We start from the raw sequence: 24125 nt of genomic DNA, 5'->3' as shown, positions 1-24125 counted from the left end.
TCACAGGCCGCGACCCCGTAGCCCTTCGGTGACCCCGAAGGGAGAAAGGCATCTGATGTCCACACCCAAGACCGTCCGTGGCATGTACAGAAATCGGGGTGCTAGTAGGAAGAGAGACGTGGGTGCTGGACAGCCTAAGCTGACAGTCTTTATTCTCTCGCCTCTTGCTACAGTTCCGCTGCCCCTCCAGGGTGGCTCCCCCACCCTGAGCCCCTCATCTCTTACCGTCTCTGAGGTTCCTCTATCAAATGGGTAGACCATGGTTTTTATTATTGTTGGCTGTTAAATAGGAATAAGGCCCAGCCCTGGGTGGCCAAGTTTCCAGGAATGAGGTGGGTCCCCACCAACGCCCTTTAAAAAGGGGAAAGGGAAATGTCAGTGCTTGGGAACCTGGGGGATTGAGGAAGAAGGGAACCAGATAGGATCAGGATTTTCCTTGCTGTTATTGAAGGAAATAGTGAGGGGGGAAAGGAGATTGGGTGGGGGGTGGGGGTCCTCTGGCAACCTCTTTCAGATGTGACACCATTATGGGGTGTGTGACAAGTAATGATTCCCTTAAAGCCCTGCTGGTTTCCTGGGAAAGCTGCTCAAAAGTTGACCCACTGAGCTGCCATTGGTTGCCGCATAGGCAGGGCAGTCAGCCAATAACGGGCATCACCAGACGGCTGGGAGAAGGCTAGGAGGCAGAGACGGAAGCGGGATGCCTCATATCTAGGGTGTCTGAGCTGTGCATTTGCACCCTGACAGTAAGTTGTTGACAGCAAGCAAGGAGACTAAGCAAGTGTTGTTCCCATGGCAGCCAGGCCCTTCATAGAAGCGAAGAGAATAAGCTTCTGTGTGGGACCGAGGAGGCTTCTTTTCCTTTTGTCCAAAGAGCACGGGGGAGGTGGCACATAATTGCATGGCCGAGGCCCTGGGCTCTATCCAGTTGGGGCTCCACCACTCACTCCCTGGGAGTGGAGTATCTCTCCTCTTCATGGGCTTCATCTTCAAGGCCTGGCTCACAGGCCGCTTCCTTTACAAAGCCTGCTCAGGCCCTCCCTTATTGTTCTTTTTGCTGTGCTCACACAACACCCTGTTCCGCTATGATACCACGTAGCACTGCTTAGCGCGTTACCATGTCAGTCTCCTCCATCAGACTATGCGCTCCTGAGTTAGGGACTGTGTCTGACTCATCCTGCGCTCCCCTTGCCCAGCGCAGTAAGATTTCTTGAATAACTGAACCTGTAAAATGGAGACAGCATTTGCCTGCCTTTGTCCCAGGACTGTTCTAAACTGGGAGTCAAGTGTTAACTTTTGTCAAAATGCTACCATTCACTGACTGGGCAGTAATGATAATAAGAATTCACATGTGGACAACGCTTTCAAGTTTACGACACAGCTTTGCATCTCTTATCTATGTGATCCTCACACTGGGCCAGTTACCACTTTCTCATTTCACAGATGGGAAAACTGAGCTCAGAGAGGTGAAGTCATTGGTTAAGGTTGCTCAGCAAGTAAGTGAGGGGGCCAGAAATGAAACTCTGACCTCTGACTCTGAGCATGTCTTCTCTCTATTCCATGTTGTTACTTCCACTGCTAGCACATCCTTGATTCGTTATAAAACAAGCAAACAGACAGAAATCTCTCCGTTATAAGCTTCAAGTTCATGGCGGATTACTCCCTTCACCTCCTGCTTCATGCAAACTTGGCTGTCCCTCAAGGCCACGTCTCTCCTATATTCTCTTCCGACCTCTTGATTAGAAGCTGCCTATGCTCACATATTCCGCTGGGGCCTCCGTTGACCGTCCCGCCATTCCCTGTCGATGCTAACCTACCCTAACTTCTACCACGTGCAAATTTACTTCCCCTGTGGGGCTTATGCTATCCAGCTCAACCCATCAGACCCTTGTCCCGGGGCCTCCACTCTTGAATGAGTGACCCAAGAATGGAGGGAATGACGGGCGGGCCTGTCCTTGAGGCACGTGCCACCTTCCACACTATCTTTGCAGTGGCTGTGGTTTGACTACCTTGGTCCCTAAAGTCTTCTCCACTTCAAGTCCTGCCGTCACCCAGGAGTCCTCTCTACGTTAAGCTACTCACCAGCCTGGTCTCTTTGTTCCTTAATGTTGGCAGCAACAGTGACCACTGCCTCGCAGCCAGAGTTAAACCTTGCACCTTCTCAGTGGTCCTGGAACCGCTCCACTTGAGAGATCTTGTGGTCCGACACGCTGCCTCCCTGACGTATCCCCAGCTCTCGGCTCTCTCACTCTTTCACTCCGCCGGGACTGCTCCTGGACACGCTGGTTAGCACCAGGCCTTCGGCCTCACTGTTTTCTTCCAAGTCCACCATTCCCCTTACTATTTCTCTTCCTTCCCTATTAGCCTAGACCTTTAGGGCAGCATGAAAACCAGCATCATCCTCTTTCTGCCACACCCATTCTGAAAACATTAAACTTTGTATCAGTCCAACCTCTGCCTTCTCCACCCCTGCACTCGGGCGGCTGAGCACGACCATGCAGACTGGCTCTAAAGCAATTCCGGGGTCATCCTTGACTGGGCCCTCATAGGTACTGCGATCTCAGTCATCTCTTCACAAGAGGTACAAATTCATTGACTACCGAAACTGGTTCACCCCTCCATTCATTGGACAAATCTTTATCAACTGTCATATGCCAGACAATGGGCTGCATGTTAAATACATTACAGCAGACGAAACCAGTCCGCAACATAGTGCCTGCCTTCGAGGGGGAGAGAGACCTTGTCCACTGTGTACGAACATGGAATCACAGTTGTGAAGAGCGCTGCAAAGGGATTAATCCCAAATATGGGAACAGCACACAATAGGAAGACCTATTACCCTAGTCTGCTGGGTCAGAGGCCTCCGGAGAAACTGACTCTTAATTTCGGGCCAGGAAGGGTTGAGATTCACTAAGTGAGAGCAGTGGAAGTGGTGGAAGGGAAGGGCTTTCGGGGTGCAGGGAAGAGTCTTTGTGAAGGTCCTGGGGCAGGAAGGAGGAAGGAAATGAAAGGGGGCCCTGTGACAGCATACGGAGGGCACTGAGGGCAAGGTTGGAGAAGTCAACATGAGCTAGAGCTTTGGGGCATTTTAAGGATTTTGAACGAGTTTTATGCAGAGGATGGCATCGTCTGATTTGCCTTAGCTTTTTTTTTTTTTTGAATAAATCCTTTCTTTTTTTTTTTTTAATGATTTTTTATTATATTATGTTAGTCACCATACAGTACATCCCCGGTTTCCAATGTAAGGCTCAATGATTCATTAGTTCTGTATAACACCCAGTGCACCATGCAATACGTGCCCTCTTTACTACCCATCACCGGTCTATCCCATTCCCCCGCCCCCCTCCCCTCTGAAGTCCTCAGTTTGTTTCTCATAGTCCATAGTCTCTCATGTTTCATTCCCCCTTCTGATTACCCCCCCTTTCTTTATCCCTTTCTTCCCCTACTGATCATCCTAGTTCTTATGTTCCATAGATGAGAGAAATCATATGATAGTTGTCTTTCTCTGCTTGACTTATTTCACTTAGCATTATCTCCTCCAGTGCCGTCCATGTTGTAGCAAATGTTGAGAACTCGTTCTTTCTGATAGCTGAGTAATATTCCATCGTATATATGGACCACAACTTCTTAATCCAGTCATCTGTTGAAGGGCATCTCGGCTCCTTCCACGATTTAGCTATTGTGGACATTGCTGCTATGAACATTGGGGCGCATATGGCCCTTCTCTTCACTACGTCTGTATCTTTGGGGTAAATACCCAGTAGTGCAATGGCTGGATCATAGGGTAGCTCAATTTTTAACTTTTTAAGGGACCTCCACACTGTTTTCCAGAGTGGCTGTACCAACTTGCATTCCCACCAACAATGTAGGAGGGATCCCCTTTCTCCACATCCTCTCCAACAATTGTTGTTTCTTGCCTTGTCTATTTTTGCCATTCTAACTGGCGTAAGGTGGTATCTCAGTGTGGTTTTGATTTGAATTTCCTTGATGGCTAATGATTTTGAACATTTTTTCATGTGTCTGTTAGCCATTTGTATGTCTTCATTGGAAAAGTGTCTGTTCATATCTTCTGCCCATTTTTTGATTTGTTTATTTGTTTCTCGTGTATTGAGTTTGAGAAGTTCTTTGTAGATCTTGGATACCAGTCCTTTATCTGTAGTGTCATTTGCAAATATATTCTCCCATTCCGTGGGCTGCCTCTTAGTTTTTCTGACTGTTTCCTTGGCTGTGCAGAAACTTTTAATCTTGATGAAGTCCCATAAATTCATTTTATCTTTTGTTTCTCTTGCCTTTGGGGATGTGTCATGAAAAAGGTTGCTTTGGCCGATGTCGTAGAGGTTGCTGCCTATGTTCTCCTCTAGAATTTTGATGGATTCCTGTCTCACATCGAGGTCTTTCATCCATTTGGAGTTTATTTTTGTGTATGGTGTGAGAGAGTGGTCAAGTTTCATTCTTTTGCATGTAGCTGTCCAATTTTCCCAGCACCATTTATTGAAGAGACTGTCTTTTTCCCACCGGATGTTTTTTCCTGCTTTATCAAATATTAGTTGCCCAAAGAGCCGAGGGTCCATTTCTGGGCTCTCTATTCTGTTCCATTGGTCTATGTGTCTGTTTTTGTGCCAGTACCATGCTGTCTTTGTGATCACAGCTTTGTAGTACAGCTCGAAATCCGGCATTGTGATGCCCCCAGCTTTGTTTTTCCTTTTCAACAGTTCCTTGGAGATTCGGGGCCTTTTCTGTTTCCATACAAATTTAAGGACTATTTGTTCCAGTTCTTTGAAAAATGTCCTCGGTATTTTGATCGGGATAGCATTGAAAGTGTAGATTGCTCTGGGTAGCATGGACATTTTAACTATGTTAATTCTTCCAATCCATGAGCATGGAATATCTTTCCATCTTTTTATGTCTTCCTCAATGTCTTTCAAGAGTGATTTATAGTTTCTAGAATATAGGTCCTTTACGTCTCTGGTTAAGTTAATTCCAAGGTAACGTATGGTTTTTGGTGCTATTGTAAATGGGATGGATTCCCTAATTTCTCTTTCTTCGGTCTCGTTATTCGTGTATAGAAATGCAACTGATTTCTGAGCATTGATTTTGTATCCCGCCACGTTACTGAATTGCTCTATAACTTCTAATAGTTTGGGAGTGGCTTCTTTTGGGTTTTCCATATAGAGTATCATGTCATCTGCAAAGAGAGACATTTTGACTTCTTCTTTGCCAATTTGAATACCTTTGATCCCTTTTTGTCGTCTGATTGCTGTTGCAAGGACTTCTAGTACTATGTTGAATAATAGTGGCGAGAGTGGGCATCCTTGTCGAGTTCCTGATCTTAAGGGAAAGGCTTCCAGCTTTTCCCCATTGAGAATAATATTTGCAGTAGGCTTTTCATAGATGGCTTTTATGAGATTGAGAAATGTACCTTCTATTCCTACACTCTGAAGGGTTTTAATCAGGAAAGGATGCTGTATTTTGTCAAATGCTTTTTCGGCATCGATTGAGAGGATCATATGGTTCCTGAGTCTTTTCTTGTTGATATGATGTATCACGCTGATTGATTTGCGAATATTGAACCACGCTTGCATCCCAGGTATGAATCCCACTTGATCGTGATGGATAATCCTTTTAATGTACTGTTGGATTCTATTAGCAAGTATCTTGTTGAGGATTTTGGCGTCCATATTCATTAGGGAAATCGGTCTGTAATTCTCCTTTTTGAGGGGGTCTTTGCCTGGTTTGGGGATCAAGGTAATATTGGCCTCATAGAATGAGTTTGGTAGCTTTCCTTCTGTTTCTATTTTTTGAAATAGCTTTAGGAGAATAGGTATTATTTCTTCTTTGAATGTTTGGTAGAATTCCCCAGGAAAACCGTCCGGGCCTGGAGTTTTGTTATTTGGAAGGTTGTTTATCACTGACTCAATTTCTTCATAATTAATTGGCCTGTTTAAGGAATCAATTTCTTCCGGTTTCAATCTTGGTAGTTTATAGGTTTCCAGGAAGGATTCCATCTCTTCCAGATTGCTTAGTTTATTGGCATATAGCTGTTGATAAAAATTTCTAATAATCCTTCCAATTTCAATGGTGTTCGTCGTGACCTCTCCTTTTTCATTCATAATTTTAATAATCTGGGTCCTTTCTCTTTTCTTTTGGATAAGTCTTGCCAGTGGTCTGTCAATTTTATTGATTCTCTCAAAGAACCAGCTTCTAGTCCTGTTGATCTGCTCTACTGTACTTCTGGTTTCTGCTTGATTGATTTCAGCTCTAATTTTGGTCAACTGCTTCCTCGTGCGTGGATTAGGCCTGTCCCTCTGTTGCTGTTCCAGCTTCTTGAGGTGAGAATATAAAAACTGCATTTTAGATTTTTCTATTCTTTTGAGTGAGGCTTGGATGGCTATGTATTTCCCCCTTAGGACTGCCTTTGCAGTATCCCATAGGTTTTGGACTGTTGTATTTTCATTCTCATTGGTCTCCATAAATTGTTTAATTTGATTTTTGATTTCCTGGTTTATCGAGTCATTCCTGAGCAGGATGGTTCTTAGTCTCCAAGTGTTTGAGTTTCTTCCAAATTTTTCCTTGTGGTTGAGTTCCAATTTCAGAGCGTTGTGGTCTGAGAATATGCAGGGGATAATTTCAATCTTTTGGTATCGGTTGAGACCTGTTTTGTGTCCCAGAACATGGTCTATTCTTGAGAATGTTCCATGGGCATTAGAATAGAATGAGTATTCTTTGGTTCTGGGGTGTAGTGTTCTATATATATCTATGAGGTCCAACTCGTCGAGTATGGCATTCAAAGCCTTTGATTCTTTGCTTAGTTTTTGCCAGGGTGTTCTGTCTATTTCTGAGAGTGGAGTGTTGAGGTCCCCTACTATTAATGTATTTTTATTTATATGTCTCTTTATTCTGGTTAAGAGTTGGCTTGTGTATCTTGCTGCTCCCCTGTTGGGGGCATATATATTTATAATTGTCATATCCACTTGTTGAATACTTCCCTTAAGAATAATATAGTGCCCTTCTGCATCTCTAACTATAGTCTGTAGTTTAAAATCCAATTTATCTGATATGAGAATTGCTACCCCAGCTTTCTTTTGAGGTCCATTTGCGTGAAAGATGGTACTCCATCCCCTTACTCTCAGTCTGAATGCATCTTTGGGTTCGAAATGAGTCTCTTGTAGACAGCAAATGGATGGGTCATTTCTTTTTATCCAATCTGCAACCCTGTGGCGTTTTATGGGATGGTTCAAACCATTTACATTAAGACTGATTACTGAGAGATATGATTTTAATGTTGCCATGTTGCCAGTAAAGTCTTTGTTTGTATTGGCTGTGACTTTCTGTTCTGTATCACTCTTGGGGCCTTTTTACTTTTATAGAACCCCCCGTAATATCTCCTGTAGGGCTGGTTTCGTGGTTACAAAATTGGTTAGTGACTGGCGATTCTGAAATGTCTTTATTTCTCCATCAATTCTGAATGACAGCCTTGCTGGATAAAGGATCCTTGGCTGCATGTTTTTCTCTGAAAGAGCTTTAAATATGCTCCCCCAACCCTTTCTCTCATTCCAGGTCTGTGTAGACAGGTCTGACGTAATTCTGATGCTTTTGCCTTGGTACGTGAGAAATTTCTTTGCCCTGGCCGCTTTCAATACTGTATCCTTGCATCTAATATTTGCGAATTGCACTATGACGTGACGTGGCGTAGGTTTGTCGTGGTTGAGCTTGGGAGGGGTCCTCTCTGCCTCTTGGACACGAATGTTTGTTTCCCTTGCTAGATTAGGGAAGTTTTCAGCTACAATTTGTTCAAATATCTCTTCTAGACCTCTGTTTTTCTCCACCCCCTCGGGGATGCCGATGATTCTAACATTGGATCGTTTCATTGAGTCAGTAATCTCCCGTAACCTACATTCGTGGGCGTGGATTTTTTTAAGACCATCTTCTATTTTCATTTTTTCCTCTATTAACCCATCCTCCAATTCACTAACCCGTTCCTCTGCTTCTGCGACCCTGGCCGTCAGAGCCTCTAGTTTTGCCTGCATTTGGCTCATAGAATTTTTAATTTCTGTCAGATTCGCTCTCATTTCTGTCCTTAAGGATTCTATATTCTCAGTAACCTTTTCGTTAATAGTTTTTTCAATTCTACTCATCATTTTGACCATCGTTACTCTGAATTCCATTTCTGATAATTTGGTTACATCCATATCCATTATTTCTGTGGCAGAGGCCACAGAATCACTGTCTTTTCTTTGCTGGGGGGGGCTTCTCCTTCTTGTCATTCTGATGAAGAGAGGTTGCGGGGTTTCCAGAGCCCAAATTATTGACTGGGTCCCAGGCCGTGCCCCTTGTTTTATAGGGATCTTAGGGATGTGGGCTTCTTCTTTAAAGATTTTATTTATTTATTTATGTGGCAGCCAACCAGCGAGAGAGGGAACAGAAGCAGGGGAGTGGGAGAGGAAGAAGCAGGCTCCCAGCGGAGGAGCCCGATGAGGGACTCCTTTCCCGAACGCTGGGATCACGCCCTAAGCCGAAGGCAGGCGCTCAATGACTGCGCCACCCAGGCGCCCGGGTTGTGGGCTTCTTGATTTTTCAGCCTGCCTTCTGTGTTCTGGGGGAGGGGCCTGCCGCGCCAATACTCAGGCAACCCTGTTTGGGTAGAGTCTCCGTGTCCCCTGCGAGGGAGGATGGGGATGGGCACTCCCTGAGCCGGTATTTCCAGGCTTTTGTTCTCTGGCGGCTTTCCCTGGCGGTTTGCTGTGCCTCTTCTGAGAGTCAGAGCAGCAGCGGCCAAATTTCAGCCTCTGTCACGGAACAGAAGGATTGCGGCCCGTTCTCTACTAATGTTCTGGCCACTTTAACTCTGTTTCTGTTGGTGCTGCTCAACCCTGCAGCGTCCCGGGATGTGCGCCCCACACCCGGCGTCCCAGCCTCATCACTTCCAGGGCCGGCGCGTCTCTGTCCTTTGTGTTTCTAATGCCGCCAGCCGCCAGCCACCGCCGCTCCGGAAGCTCCCGGTCTCAGTCTGGATCCAGTGAGCGCACCGGGATTCCGGAGTTTCGTGAGATGCCTGGTGGCGCGCACCCGGCTCACGGTCTCAGTCTGCTGTTTTGCGGGTGCCGACCGTGAGCCCCGCCCGCTCCCCCGTGCAAGTGGCTGCCGCTTCCCGGCGCCAGAACGCGGCGGCTCCCTCCCCCTTCCGTTTATCTTCCGATATCTGTGCACAGTTTCACGGCTCCCCGCTTCGTACCTCAATACTCAGCGCTGGAGATGTTCATTTGTAGAGATCCAGATGCGTCTTCCTGCGTCTCAGGCTGGTTCCGTGGTTGTTTAGGCTGGTCTGGTACCGATCCAGCTCGACTCGGAGGACCGGCTGAAAACGGTCTGCCTTAGCTTTTGAAAAGGGTCAGCCCATTTGTAGTACATTGCCGAGGTTGAATAGTAAACCAGATAAGCTGTTGTCATCGTCCATTCAATGACTGATGACTTTGTGGAGACGGATTTGAGAACCTTCTCCAAACTCCAAAAGGCCCATCATTTACTTCTGATCCCTCCCACCACCACCACCACTACCACCATGTTTGGCAATTGACTTGCTTCCTACTTCTTAGGAAACTAAAAATATCAGGTGTGAACGTCCTCCGTTTCCTGCCTCTGCACCCACACATTTACCTAACTGCACTTCCTTCACTTCCTTCCTGCCCATCTCAGAGAAAGAGGGTCAGGTCTCCTTTCTGAGGCCCTTCCTTCCCTCTTCCACCTTCTCTAGGACCAACACCATGCTGCATTGCTTATTCACTCCTTGTCCTGTGAACAAACTCAATTCTCTTCCAATTAGACAAACAAAAATCAAACTCCACTTACCTCCTATGACCCTAGCTACTACTGCATGTCTCGCCTTCCCTTTACAACAGTCTGTATATAGCCTACCCTCCCAATGTACCGGACAGTGGTGCTCACCAGATAGACCATGGACTCGGCACGTTTCCTGGCTCCTCTGACGGTAGACAGGCCTTGGTGACTAGCATCCCACTTTGGACCAAAGCATAGAGTAGCTGGCATGTGACTTTCCCATGAGCTCTTCAATGGCTGAGGTAATTGTGAAGGGGGTTTTGTCTTCCAAAGTTACAACTTCAAGACGATGGAGCCCCCATCACTCTTTTTTTTTTTTTAATTAATAATGATTTTTTATTATATTATGTTAGTCACCATACAGTACATCCCCGGTTTTCGAGCCCCCATCACTCTTAAGTTACTTGGTGACTGTGTCCCCCCAACACATAAATCTTTGCTGTGTGAAGTCACTGAAGTTTGGGGGTTTGTTCATTACTACACATAGCCTAGCCTAACTAACACATGTAGTCTTTACTTCCTCACCTCTGTGCACTTTTTAAGAAAGAATTACATTATTTCTGACATACCTTCTAGTCCTCAGACTTCTCTCTATTGACATTTTACTCAGGCAAATGCCACTACAATTCTTTTATTGCTAAATCATGTAATTTGATTTCTCTGTGTCTTATGACCTATATGATACATTTCTCTCACTTATCAAAGTGGAATCAAATGGCTTTTATCAAGTCAAACCCCCATTTAAAAGACTTCTATGGCTTCCAGAACCAAAGCTTATTAAACTGACATCTGAGATCCTCAATGATTTAGCCATGATTTAGCTTCTCCTATTCTCCTTTACACAGCTAATATATTTCTCAGTACAGCCTTGATGAGCTCCTCCTCCTCTTTGACCTTCATCATGCTGTTCCCTACACCTGTCACATGCCTCAGTCCCGGTTTCTCCTGTCAAGTAACTTAGACATGTGTGCAAAGATGCTTGCATAAGGATTGCTTATAATAGCAAAATGTTGGAAATGACCTAAATGTCCATCTCTAGGTGATGACTTAAACAGATTATGTTAAGTTCATGCAATATATACTCTAAAGACAATGATGATGATGTGTAGTCATGGAAATTGTTCACAATTTATTAAGTCTGTAAAGCAGTGAAGTATACACTATCTGGTGTTTGTTAAAATACATAGGAAATATCTGGAGGACTATACACCAAAATGTTAATGGCCACAAATGAAAAAAAAGAAGATAAATTGGACTTTATCAAAACTTAAAACTTTTGTGCTTTAAAGGTCACCATCAAGAAAGTGAAAAAGTGCACAGAATATTAGAAAGCTTACAAATCATACATCTGATAAGGTACTTCTATCCAGAAATATAAAAAACTCTTACAACTCAAAAAATAAAAAGACAAATTACCCCGTTCAAAAATGGGGAAAGGCTCTAAAGAGACATTTCTCCAAAAAAGATATACACATGGCCAATCAGCACATGAAAAGGCGTCCAACATCATCAAACATCAAAGAAATGCAAAACAAAACCACAATGAGACACCACTTCACACCCGCTAGGATATCTGTGATCCAAAAGACAGGTCACAGCACATGTTAAGGATGTAGAGAAACCGGAGTCCTCAAACCCTGCTGGTGGGAATGTGAAATGGTGCTGCCGGTTTGGAAAACAGTCCGCAAGTTCCTCAAAAGGTGGAACATCTCATCACCATATGACCCCGTGACTCCACTCCTAGGTGAAGTCCAAGAGAAATGAAAACACAACCACACAAAAACGTGTACGGGAATCTTCACAGCAACAGTATTCATAATAGCTAAAGAGTGGAAACAACCTAAAGTCCATCAACATGGATAAGCAAAATCCACATAATGCAATATTATTCTGCAATGAGAAGAAATAAAGTCCCGAAGAATGGCATGACTTGGGTGAACCTTGACAACATCGTGCTAACTGAAAGAAACCAGTCACAAAAGACCACGCATTGCATAATTCCATGTGTATGAAAGGTCCAGAATAGGTAAATCTATAGAAATAGAAAGTAGATTTGTGGTTGCCTAGGGCTGAGGGGGGAGGGGACTGAGCAGAAACAGGAATTGACCGCTAATGGGTACAGGATTTCTTTTGGAGTGATGAAAATGCTCTAAAACTGTCGGTGACGCTGGCTGCCCAACTCTATACTAAGAACCATTAAACTATATAATTTAAATGGGTGGATTTTGTGGCATGTGAATTGTACCTCTATACACCTGTTGTTATTTAAAATCATTAATGATCTTGTTTTTATAAAGCTTGGAAAGTGGCAGCAGCATCAATAGGGAAAGAGGGAGAGGGGTTTATAAGAAATTAAGGCATAACTCTGGCTTAAGCAAAAGAAAATGTGTGTATGTGAGGAATTTATTGGAAGGGTACTGGGGTAGCTCATAAACTCCAATGAATTATCAAATAACCAAAGCTTGGTAGGGAAGGAATGAGGGCAGCCCTGGGAAGTTTGGTAGTAGGAGCTCATGGGACTTCTCTCTAGAATGCTACTGTTAGTATGACTCAACTCTAGTGACTCCTAACCTCAGGAGTCTCTATTCCAAGTTCCAAACTCCCAGGAGAGAGTATTCATTGTCTCAGTGAGGGTTAGGCGTCTCCCCTTGCGTTAGTCAGCTCTGGGTGAGGCGAACAGGATCGAACGGCAAGGACCTGATTGCAGGAAGCCTTTGCTTACGTACCTGATTCACTGGGACGGTAAAAGGAATGGCTGTGAGCGGAGCAGATAAACAGACACAAGAAATAATTACTAGATTAAGTTTTTAAAAAGCAAGGTCCAGAACAGTGTGTGTAAGACTCATTTTCTTCTTAAAAATTTATGTCATGTACAAATGAAAATGGGGGCCACGTAGGTGACCTATGAGTGTTGCAAGCAGGTGGAAGGCCCTAGAGCATGCTAGGGACTGTAGCAAACTAGAGAGAGGGTCCTACATTTAAAGCAAGCAGATGCAACTCCATTCCAGTTGGTTTTGTCCTTCAGGAATGCAAGTCCGCTGTTGCTAGATCTTTGGATTTCCCAAGCAAAGCCAAACACTTGATTTTTATGTCAAATTTCCTGAGTTTAAAAACCCTCTGGGGGCCAAACAAAAATCTCTATGGGCTGTGTGTGTCTGCAGGTTTCCGGTTTGCCGCTTTTGATGTATATATTTGTATATAAATAGTGCTTAGACAGACTTGAGTTTCTACCGGCTGCGTGATCTTGGATAATCAAGTTATTTCCCCTCTAATGCGTAAAATGGGGAGAATAGTCTAAACCTTCACAGTTGCATCCATGAATTAACACGGAGTGTTTAAGAGCTTTCGGTTAAAGATGGTGGATTGAACGCATACATATAATTTTGCTCCCTCCTGAAAAACCCATTAAAACCACAGTAAAAAGATTTAAAGAAGCAGGGATTTACCAGGACAGAGGAGAAAGGAGAGGAGACAGGAGCAATAGAATTTTGGAATCTTGAAAGCAGATGGACAAGTAACTGACTTGGCAGATCTAAGAAACTAAATCTTACACATGAAGAGGGAAAAGCAGAGAACCAATCTGATCTATACTACAGAATTGTCAAAAAAGCTCAGCAACTGAGAACAAAGGAAATGGAAACTAAATTTAGGAAAATCTAGTGAACACTGTCTAAGAAACAGATTCTTACAGTCCTCCATATTTTATTTCCCTGAGTGACTACCCCCTTCTCTACTCCAGCAGAAGACTGAAGGGTTATTCACTAGAAAGAATAAGCAAGAGAGGGGCACCTGGGTGGCTCAGTTGGTTAAGTGTCTGACTCTTGATACCAGCTCAGGTCTGGATCTCAGAGTTGTGAGTTCAAGCCCAGCATTGGACTCCACACTGTGGAGCCTACTTTAAAAAAAAATAAAACTTAAAATTAAAAATTAAAAAAATAGAAAAATAGAATCCCTTTATTAAGGGATGCATGGCCCATCTGTGGCCTAACAAATATATGTCTACTGATGGCTGAACACTGAGACCTCCCAGCCCTCTGTCCCTTCCTGGATCGCAGAACACAAGCAATCAGGTATCTATCCTCCAGACATGATCAAAACATTTTCTGGGTGATCTAATCAACCAAACAGGAAATATGTAGAAAGTACTGACAGCCGGGGTGGGGGGGGGGATTCTTTAACAAATGGCCAGAGATCATTCCACAGTGAAATTCCAAACCAGCAAACTTAGCCCATGTGTTCAAAGCTTCTAATCAATGTTTAGTGTCCCTTCTTCAACAAGAGAAAGATTAACAGACATCTGAGTAAAACTTGTAACAAGAAAGAAAAGACCAAACAAGCAGATAAAAGTAATTTGGAGGAAAGAAGGATAATGCAGGAAAAGGAAAATTTCTAAATCACTATCGTTAATATGCTCAGACAAGAGGAGATCTTTCCTTGCTATTTTTAAATAAAGAAACATGCAGAGTCAAAACAGAGCCTGTAGAAAATGAAAACCATAATAGAGAAATGAAAAATTCAATAGGAAGATTGGAAGTTAAATTGAAGAAATCTCCCAGAAACTGAGGGGAAAATTCAAAGAGATGAAAGGTGGCCTTGTTCCTGCTTCCCTCTGTCTTCTTAAACATATCAAATATATTTATAGTCTCTGTTTATTTTTCTTGTCTTCTAATTCTAAAGCGTCGCTGCTATTAGGAGTCTGTTTCTATGGACTGATTTTTCTTCCCATTATGGGTCTTCCTGCTTCTTTGCGCATCTGGTAAGTTTCATTTGATGCCAGACATTGTGAACTTTACATGGTTGAGCACTGGACTTTTTATTCCTTAATTATTCTGAGCTTTGTTCTAGGATTCAGTCAACTTACTTGGAAAGAGTCTGATCCTTTTGAGGTTGCTTTGGGAGCAGAGTCTAGTTTAGGGGTAACTTGGCTTCATTATGAGGCTGTCTCTTTTTGGATGTGGTACCCTCCCCGTGCCTAACACATTATGAGGTTCCTTCACTCTAGTTGTTGGGGATATAAACTATTTCCAACCTGTGTGAGCTCCAAGAATTGTTCTACCTGCTTCTTTCAAGTGCGCTTTCCCCAGCCTCTAGCAGTTTCTTCAAATGCATACAATTATCAGGACTCAGTTGAAGACTTCAAGAGAACTTTCTGTGGCTCTCCGGAGTTCTCTCTGTGCAACTCTGTCCTGTCTGGTACTCTGCCCTGTGAATTCAAGCCATCTTGATCTCCCTGAACAACCAGCCACCTGTCCGTTCAACACAGGGAACCTGCCAGTTCTGCCTAGGTTGCCCCTCCATGCACTGTAGCCTGGAAATTCTCTCCAGGCAGTAATGTGGTACGGGACTTGAACCCACTGTATTTGTTCTCCCACTTTTAGGGATCTGTGCCCTGTGCTGCCTGTTGTCCAAGGTCTGAAAACAGTTATTTCATATATTTTGCCTGGTTTTATAAATTGTTTTACACAGGAGGTTAAATCCAGTGTCTGCTACTCCATCTTGGCTGCAAGTAGAAGTCCCCTATTTCAATAACGCCCACATTTCCCCCAGGTATTCTCTCTCATTGTTCAAATTTAGTACACACTTATTGGCTTGGTCTGGGGATATTTAGATGATGACTATAAAAAAGAGTATTAAAAAACTCCCATAATTCCCTAGAGTAGTAACGCTGGTTAGTGTTTTGTGTATTTCATTTCTCCTTCCAGTCTTCTGTCTTTCGGTTTTGCAAGGTTTTTACATCCTTCTCCAATTTACTTCACCTTTCTCTAAGCTTTGACACTAGTGACCACTCCCTTATTTAAAAATTTTGTTTGCTGTTAGTCTCCAGGAAATATCTATTTTCTGGTGTCATTTCTTTTTTTTTTTTTTTTAAATTAAGCTTTTAATTTTACTTCCATTATGGGTTTTTTTTTTTTTAGATTATTTATTTATTTATTTGACAGAGACAGCCAGCGAGAGAAGGAACACAAGCAGGGCGGATGGGAGAGGAAGAAGCAGGCTCCCAGTGGAGGAGCCGAATGTGGGACTTGATCCCGGAACGCCGGGATCACGCCCTGAGCCGAAGGCAGACGCCTAACAGCTGCGCTACCCAGGTGCCCCATTTTACTTCCATTATGGTTAACAGACAGTGTTATATTAGTTTCAGGTGTACAATATGATGATTCAACACCTCCGTAGAGCATCCGGTGCTCATCACAGCAAGTGCCCTCCTTAATCCCCATGACCTGTTTCACACATCCCCTCACCCACCTCCCTTCTGGCAACCCTCAGTTCTGTATAGTTAAGAATCTGTTTCTTGGTCTCTCTCTCTCTCTTTTCTTGCCTTTGTTCATTTGTTTTGTTTCGTCAATTCTATGAATGAATGAGATCATATGGTATTTGTCTTTCTCTGAATTATTTTGCTTAGTATTATAGTCTCTAGCTCCATCCATGTTGCTGGCAAATGGCAAGATTTCATTCTTTTTTATGGCTGAATAATATTCCATTACACACACACACACACACACACACACACACACACACACCATCCTGGTGTCATTTCCATCCTTCCAAACCCTATGAATCCTCCGTCTCCTTCACTAATTCCTCTCCCTTCATTTACCCTTAAATGTTCACTGCTTTCTTGCTTCTCTTCTCACTCTATATCTATATTCTCTCTGCATGATCTCATTTATTACCCATGACTTGAGTTATCATTCACCTACTTACAGCTCATAAACTCCTACTTCCAAATCTCTCTCCCCAGTACTCCAGACCTAAAGAGCCAATTGCCTGAAGCACATCTCTAGTCGGGTGTCTCACAATGTGTCCCAAACAGAACGCATTATCTTCCCCCACAACCTAATCTGTATGTTGGTTTCATCACAGTGAATGGGGCTAACATCCACCTTTCTTCCCAAGCTAGAACTACAGAAGCCCTGCTCAACTATTCCTTCTTTTCCCTTCTTAAACCCGTACATTTAGTGTACCTAATTCTTGTCTAGTTCATCTCCTAAATATCTCTTTTCTTCAAACCCATGCCCTGGTTTTCCCACATTCCTGCTGTTCACACCCTCATTATCTCTCACCCAAACGATTGCAACAGCTTCTCTATCTGGTCTCTGGGTAAGTGCTGGGTGCACTGTGGTCTTTACAAAACACGAATGAGGTCATGTCACTCTCTTGTTTAAAAAGTTCTAATTGTTCTCCATCACTTACAGGCTAAAATCCAAAACCTTTCGCTTACCATATAGAAGGCTCTCAGAGTCTGCCCCCAGATGCCCTTTTCAGCCCTACCTCCTGCTTCTCCCAGACGTATTCCCCCAAAATGCAGCATCCCTCTGCCTTTTTACGTGCTCTTCTTTCTACCTGGAAAGTCTTGCCTCATTTTCTCTGTTTGACAAGTGGCTTCTCATGTTTCAAGTTATGGCTTAAGTGTCTGCTTCTTCAGGGACTCTTTCCCTGGAAGCCCTCAAGAACTGCATCCCCTCATTCCTCCCTTGCCCTACCAGTTCCTTCGCTCAGTCATGACTGCACTTGTCACGGTGGCCTGTGGTTAGGCATTTACCTTCATTTCTCCTACTAGACTGTCCCCTCTTCACAAACAGTGGCCGCCTTATTCCTCTGTGTACTTACTATCTCTCTCATAAAGGCTCAGTACGACAGAACTCGGTAAGCGCTCAATGAGTGTTTGTATAATATTTGATTTCCTGGCTGAGGTCTCTAATAGGCTTTGGAAGGCCCCTTGAGTTCTGTGATATTATATGGAAAGTTGTGTGTTTTGAGGGTATTTTCCTGGAAAGAAGACTCATTCTTGTCACCAGATTTTCAGAGGGGACCTGGATTCACAAAGTTGAGTACTGCTATTTAGGGAGAAGATATAGCCAGGAAGTTGTTTTTAGAAACCTGAGGTTCAGTCTGAGCCTACACTTTGCACTGGGAATGGGGTCCTTGCTGCTGCTGCTGCTGTTACCGGTCCTGCGATGAGGACAGAGATGGAGGGAGGGGTGTGCAGCAGCTCCGGACCACAGGTGGGAACAGTCAGAAGACTGGCTTCTCGAAGCCTAGGACCCTCTTCTCCCCACCTCCCTGTCTTTCTCTTTTTTTAAAGATTTATTTATTTATTTTAGAGAGAGAGCACGAGCAGGGGCAGGGCAGACAGAGAGGGAGAGAGAAACTCAAGCAGACTCCACGCTGAGCTTGGAGCCTGATGCGGGGCTCCATCTCACAACCCTGAGATCACAAGCTGAGCTGAAACCAAGAGTTGGTTACTCAACCGACTTCACCACCCAGGTGCCCCCTATCTTTCTCTTTTATGCTCATGATTTTGCATACCAGGATGAATGCGCACTTCAAATTCAAACACACACACACACACACACCCTCTCTGCATGCACAGAAATACGCACACACAGACACACACACACCCTCTGCATGCACAGAAATACGCACACACACACACATGTGTATTTCTGTGTGTGTGTATTTCTGTGCATGCAGAGAGGGTGTGTGTGTGTGTCTGTGTGTGTATTTCTGTGCATGCAGAGGGGTGTGTGTGTGTCTGTGTGTGTGTGCGTATTTCTGTGCATGCAGAGGGGTGTGTGTGTGTGTGTCTGTGTCTGTGTGTGCATATTTCTGTGCATGCAGAGGGTGTGTGTGTGTGTCTGTGTATGCGTATTTCTGTGCCTGAAGAGGGGTGTGTGTGTGTGTGTGTGTGCGTATTTCTGTGCATGCAGAGGGTGTGTGTGTGTGTGTGTGTATTTCTGTGCATGCAGAGGAGTGTGTGTGTGTCTGTGTGTGTGTGCGTATTTCTGTGCATGCAGAGGGGTGTGTGTGTGTGTGTCTGTGTGTGCGTGTGTATTTCTGTGCATGCAGAGGGGTGTGTGTGTGTGTGTGTCTGTGTGTGCGTATTTCTGTGCATGCAGAGGGGTGTGTGTGTGTGTCTGTGTGTGTGTGCGTATTATTTCTGTGCAGCAGAGGGTGTGTGTGTGTGTCTGTGTGTGCATATTTCTGTGCATGCAGAGGGGTGTGTGTGTGTGTCTGTGTGTGTGTGTGCGTATTTCTGTGCATGCAGAGGGGTGTGTGTGTGTGTCTGTGTGTGTGTGCGTATTTCTGTGCATGCAGAGGGGTGTGTGTGTGTGTGTGTGTCTGTGTGTGCATATTTCTGTGCATGCAGAGGGGTGTGTGTGTGTGTGTGTGTGTGTGTGCGTATTTCTGTGCATGCAGAGGGGTGTGTGTGTGTGTCTGTGTGTGTGCGTATTTCTGTGCATGCACAGAAATACACACACTGTTCCACACACCTCTTCATCACGAAAATATCACACACAGTACTACACACACATCATGCACGAAATCTTTGCACACTACTACACCCTCTGCATGCACCTCTGCACACACTCTGCATGCACGAAGATATGCGCACACACTCTGCATGCACGAAATGCTACTAGGTACACACACACCCCTGCAAATGCACCGAAATGCCTTTGGTACACACACTGCTGCATGCGCAAAAGCACTGCTGCATGCGCAGAAAATGCTGCCTCTGAATTTTACACTCTGCATGCACAGAGGCTACACACATGCGCAGAAATGCGCCTCCTACACCTCTTTCAGTACCTGCGCATACACTGAATTTACCACTGCAGCTCTGCTGCATGCACGGAGTGCGCACACAGTACACACTACGCAGCCACCAATCTACACTGTTCCCACACACCCTATACTGCGTAAAATACACCTGAAACACACACACACAATTTACTGCATGCACAGAGAAAATACACACACACACACCCATGCACCTGCACACACCTAAATACTGAAAATGCCGCTGCACACCTAAGCACTGCATGCACAGAAGGCACACACACAGACACACACACACACCCTCTAAATACACAGAAAATACACACACAGTTCCCTGTTCAATTACACACACCCTGCCTCTGTGCACTGCCTGAAGCACACGGCCAATTTCCACACAAATGCCATTAAATCTGCGCTAGATGCACGCATCATTGCAAGCCTGTCTGCAGGTGCACGGCCTCGCCTTCCTCGTGTTTACACGAAAGATTTTCCAACCGTGGCCATGGCAGCCCGCAGAAGAGTGGCTGTCGGGTAGCGGGCTGTGTGTCGCAGTGCCACATCCTACTATTGCGGCGCTGTTTGGCGAGGCCAGCCCACTGAGGCGCAATGAAGAGCTGTCGAGCGTAATGGCGGGCGCTGGTGACAGATGCGGGAAATCGCGGTGCCAGCTTTCTGGCGTAACGTGAGTTTCGGCCCCAATTTCATCCAAACTTACACAGAAGATGTGGCACAGACACTCGGCTGGGCTTCTTGCATGTGAGCTCAGCGAAGAGGGCTGTTACGAGTCAGAGAACTGTGATTTAAAGAAGGCGTAGACTCTAACAAGCCCGATCCCGCACCACTGCAGCCAAGCGGGTACCCATGGCATGTCGCGTCCATCTGCAACCAAGCGCGATCCCCTTCTAAGCTTTGTGCGGCTTCCTACCTCCTGCTTGAATCAATCAACATTGCCCCTCTGATACTAGTCTTTATTTTTTAAGATTTTTTGATTTTATTTGATTCAACAGAGAGAACAGCCAGTGAGAGAGGGGAACACGGCGGGGGCGGTGAGGAAGAGAAGCAGGCTCATAGTGGAGGAGCCTGATGTGGGGCTTGGGGCACGGCGAGATCACGCCCTGAGCCAAAGGCGGGCGGCAACCGCTGTGCCACCCAGGCGCCCTATTTTTAAGATTTTATTTATTTATTGGACACAGAGAGAGACTAGCAAGAGAGGGAGCACAAGCAGGGTAACAGCAAAGGGAGAGGAGAAGCAGGCTTCCCGCTGGGCAGGGAGCCCGATGCGGAGTTCGATCCCAGGACCCGGGATCATGACCTGAACAGAGAGAGCAGACATAACTGACTGAACCTCCCAGGCACCGATACCAGTCTTCACCTCTGCACACCTCCCGGCTGTTCAGCCGTGTAGCGCTCCCACCACCCCCATTATCTGATTTGGGTAATAGTAATAAAAGTAATGAGCAGTCCTGGGCGCCTGGGTGGTGAAGATCAGTTGAGCGTCCGACTCTTGGTTTCTGCTCAGGTGGATGATCTCGTGAGTCGTGAGATGGAGCCCTCGTCTGCTTGAGATTTTCTCTCTCCTTCTGCCCCTCCCACTCATACTCACATCTCTCTCTCTCTGAGATAAATAAATAAATCTTAAAAAAATTAATAGCAGTTCACAGAACCTGGCCCCTCACTGTGCTAAAATTTGCAAAGCAAATTTAATTTAACCCTCACAACAACCTTATAAAGTAGTACTATTATTATCCCCATTTTACAGCTGAAGAAACTAGGTGCCAAAAGATGAGGTAACCTGCCCCATGAAGCGTGAGCTGTAAATGTACAGCTGCGCTCTCATGTACTGCTAAGAGACACTGGCAGTTAAACCATGTGACGCTCACCAGATGCTCTGCTGCAGGGGATGCTTAAAATAAGGGTGAGGTGCAGGGAAAGTACAGTACAGAATCAGTGAAATGAGTAGTAAAGCCAGCCGGGATGTGACCTCTGAAGTCTGTCTGCCTCCGGGGTCCGCACATGCTGTCCTGCCCTCAAGTCCACATTCACCGAGCGCTCCATGGAACAGACATTGTTCTAAACTCTTTTAAAAACTTATTGCGGACGTCTGGGTGGCTCAGTCAGTTAAGCATCTGCCTTAGGTCATGATCCCAGGGTCTGGGATCGAGTCACTCATTGGGCTCCCTACTCGGCAGGAAGCCTGCTTCTTCCTCTCCTGCGTTCCCTGCTTATCTCTGTTTCCCATTCTCTGACAAATAAGTAAATAATATCTTTTAAAAAACGTATTATTGAAGTCTAGTTGACATACGTATTATATTGAGTTTCAGACAGACAACACGTGAACTGACAATTCTCTGTATGCGCGGTCCTCCCACGATTACTGTAGTCACCGTCTGTCACCGCAATGTTACTACAACATTATTGACCATAATCTCCATGCTGTACATTTCATCTTTGTTTTTGCTTGCTTTTACCTCATTCAGACCTCACCTCATTACCTATCCTCGAGGGAAGCACTGTTCTCCACTTTGATTTCTAGATCAGGAAACTAACATTCTGAGTATGTAATTTGTTCAAGGTATCATCCTAACCCATGAACCTGAGTTCAAAGCAGGACCTGTCTGACTCAGAGATCTTGCTCTTAACCATCCACGCCCAAGTCAGATACCTCTCAGCTAGATGGCTGCTCCCAGGATTTCCTCCAAAGGTCTCCTCCCAGGTGGCTCTGGGGCTGAGCCACACAGCTCTTGTTCTCGTGATTCCAACCCTAGAATTGGTCTTGTTGTGGATGGTGGTAAGTGGGTGGGGGCACCGTCCTGGACTCTAGAGGGTTCCTGGGCCATCTTTCTCTGGGTGGGATGACCTTTCAGTGAGCTCTTCTTGCATTGGGAATCGGTTTACCCCATTGGTAACATGAAGAGAGAATAATCCTCCTCAAGTTACCTGCCAAAGTTAGTATATGCTTCTTTGAGATTATAAATGGAAGAAATCTGAAGAAGAGTTAGTGTACTAGTAGACTGTCTATGGATCTAGCCCCAACCAAAGTTCCAGCCTTAGTTCCCAAACATTTCCAAAGAACTAGGAAAATCACCAAAGAGATCTCCCTCCCTGCCTTTGTTCACACCTTTCCATGTATCTGAAGGCCTTCTCATTTTTCACCTATCATAGTCCTACCTATCCATCACGGCCCAGTTCATAGGCTTCCTTCTAGGAGATATTCCTGGACAGCTGTCCTTGAAGTGACCCATTTCTCCTACCTAATCTTTGACTATAACTTAAGACATGACCACTCATAGCCTTGCCATAAAATTACTAATGTATAGGACATTTCCTCTTTGGAGGACTTGTGTTGGTTTTTGCCTGCCAACATCCTATCCTTCTTTTGGTAAAAGCAACTTGATTTTCCTCTCGTGAACCACCTTCCCTCCCTCATAGCCCATATGATTTGAAGGTGTTGACCCCACTTCCTACAAATCCAGAGGTAGAGAATGTGCCTTGGAGTCTCTTCAATCAATATAACTGTGAATTGATTCAGAGGGAAAGGTGATTCAATAAAACCATTGAGGGTTATCCCTGGAGCTTTCCTGGAGCCATTGGAGTATGAAACTCTACTTTTGCTATGATCGGATGTAAATTTAGAGTTGTAGGGGTTTTCACATGGAAGAATTCCTGAGAATGAAGCCACCCAAGAGCTGATTATGGAGAGAGTCTAATCTTCATTGGGAGCCCTTGGGTCTAGATTTAGATTATTCCTAAAGTGAGGAAGTAATCTGACTAGGACAAATAAATTCTGCCCCATGCACATTTTTTTCTCTTAAGCTAGTTTGAGTTGGGTTTCTGTAACATATAATTCACTAACACATCCCTGACTTGTTTATGGACTTCAAGAGGACAAGGTCCAATCTCTTTAACCTGACATCTCTTTGGGGCCCAGCATACTCCCTACTAAGACACGGTGTCCTCGGGAAAGGGTGTTGATGATGGATGGATGGATGTTCAATTCTAGAGTATCTATGGTGGACTAAGCACCAAGATCACAAGCATTCATTAGACATCGTCCTCTTCAAGGAGTTCGGAGCTTAGTAAAAGAAGAGCTCTGAAAGCTAACGCATTATAATATAACCCAGGCTGCCAATAAAAATCTGAACAAGTTTTTTGTAGGATCCCAGAAGGTGGGAGGTTTGAGGAGGATGGATCTGGGAAGCCTTCTCAGAGGAGGTGACATCAGAGTGAAAGTCTTAGAAAACAAACAAAGTTCCTAGACAAGAGGCGTGGGAGTGGGAAGAGAAGGTATTCTGGGCATAGGGTATTTCAGGCCGAGAGAAAAAGATCATATATATTTACAAAATTCATAAGTAACCCCATCTCCCTCTTCCTCTGGCTTCTTCCCATACTCTTCTCTCTTTCTATTTCTCCCATATTGATAGAAAAATCATAGAGATCAAGAGCACAGTCTCTGAGCTCCGAAAGATTTTGTTCTCTCGCTTACTACCATGTGACCTTGGGCAAAGCCACTCACATCTTACGAATAGGACCCCAGTAATTATTTGCCTCATAAGATTGTTGGGAGACATTGGGCGCTGGTGGCCGCGGTGTAGCGTCTGCCTTTGAGCTCGGGCGTGATCCGGCGTTGGGATCGAGCCCCACATCAACTGGCTCCTCGCTAGAGCCTAGCTTCCTCCCACTCCCCCTGCTTGTGTTCCCTCTCTCAGCTAGGCTGTCTCTATCTCACA

This window comes from Ursus maritimus, unplaced genomic scaffold (genome assembly GCF_017311325.1).
Source record: "Ursus maritimus isolate PB19 unplaced genomic scaffold, ASM1731132v1 scaffold_23, whole genome shotgun sequence".
In the NCBI taxonomy this organism is placed as follows: Eukaryota; Metazoa; Chordata; class Mammalia; order Carnivora; family Ursidae; genus Ursus; species Ursus maritimus.
The sequence above is the reverse complement of the archived record's forward strand: the minus strand, read 5'-3'. Positions refer to the sequence as shown.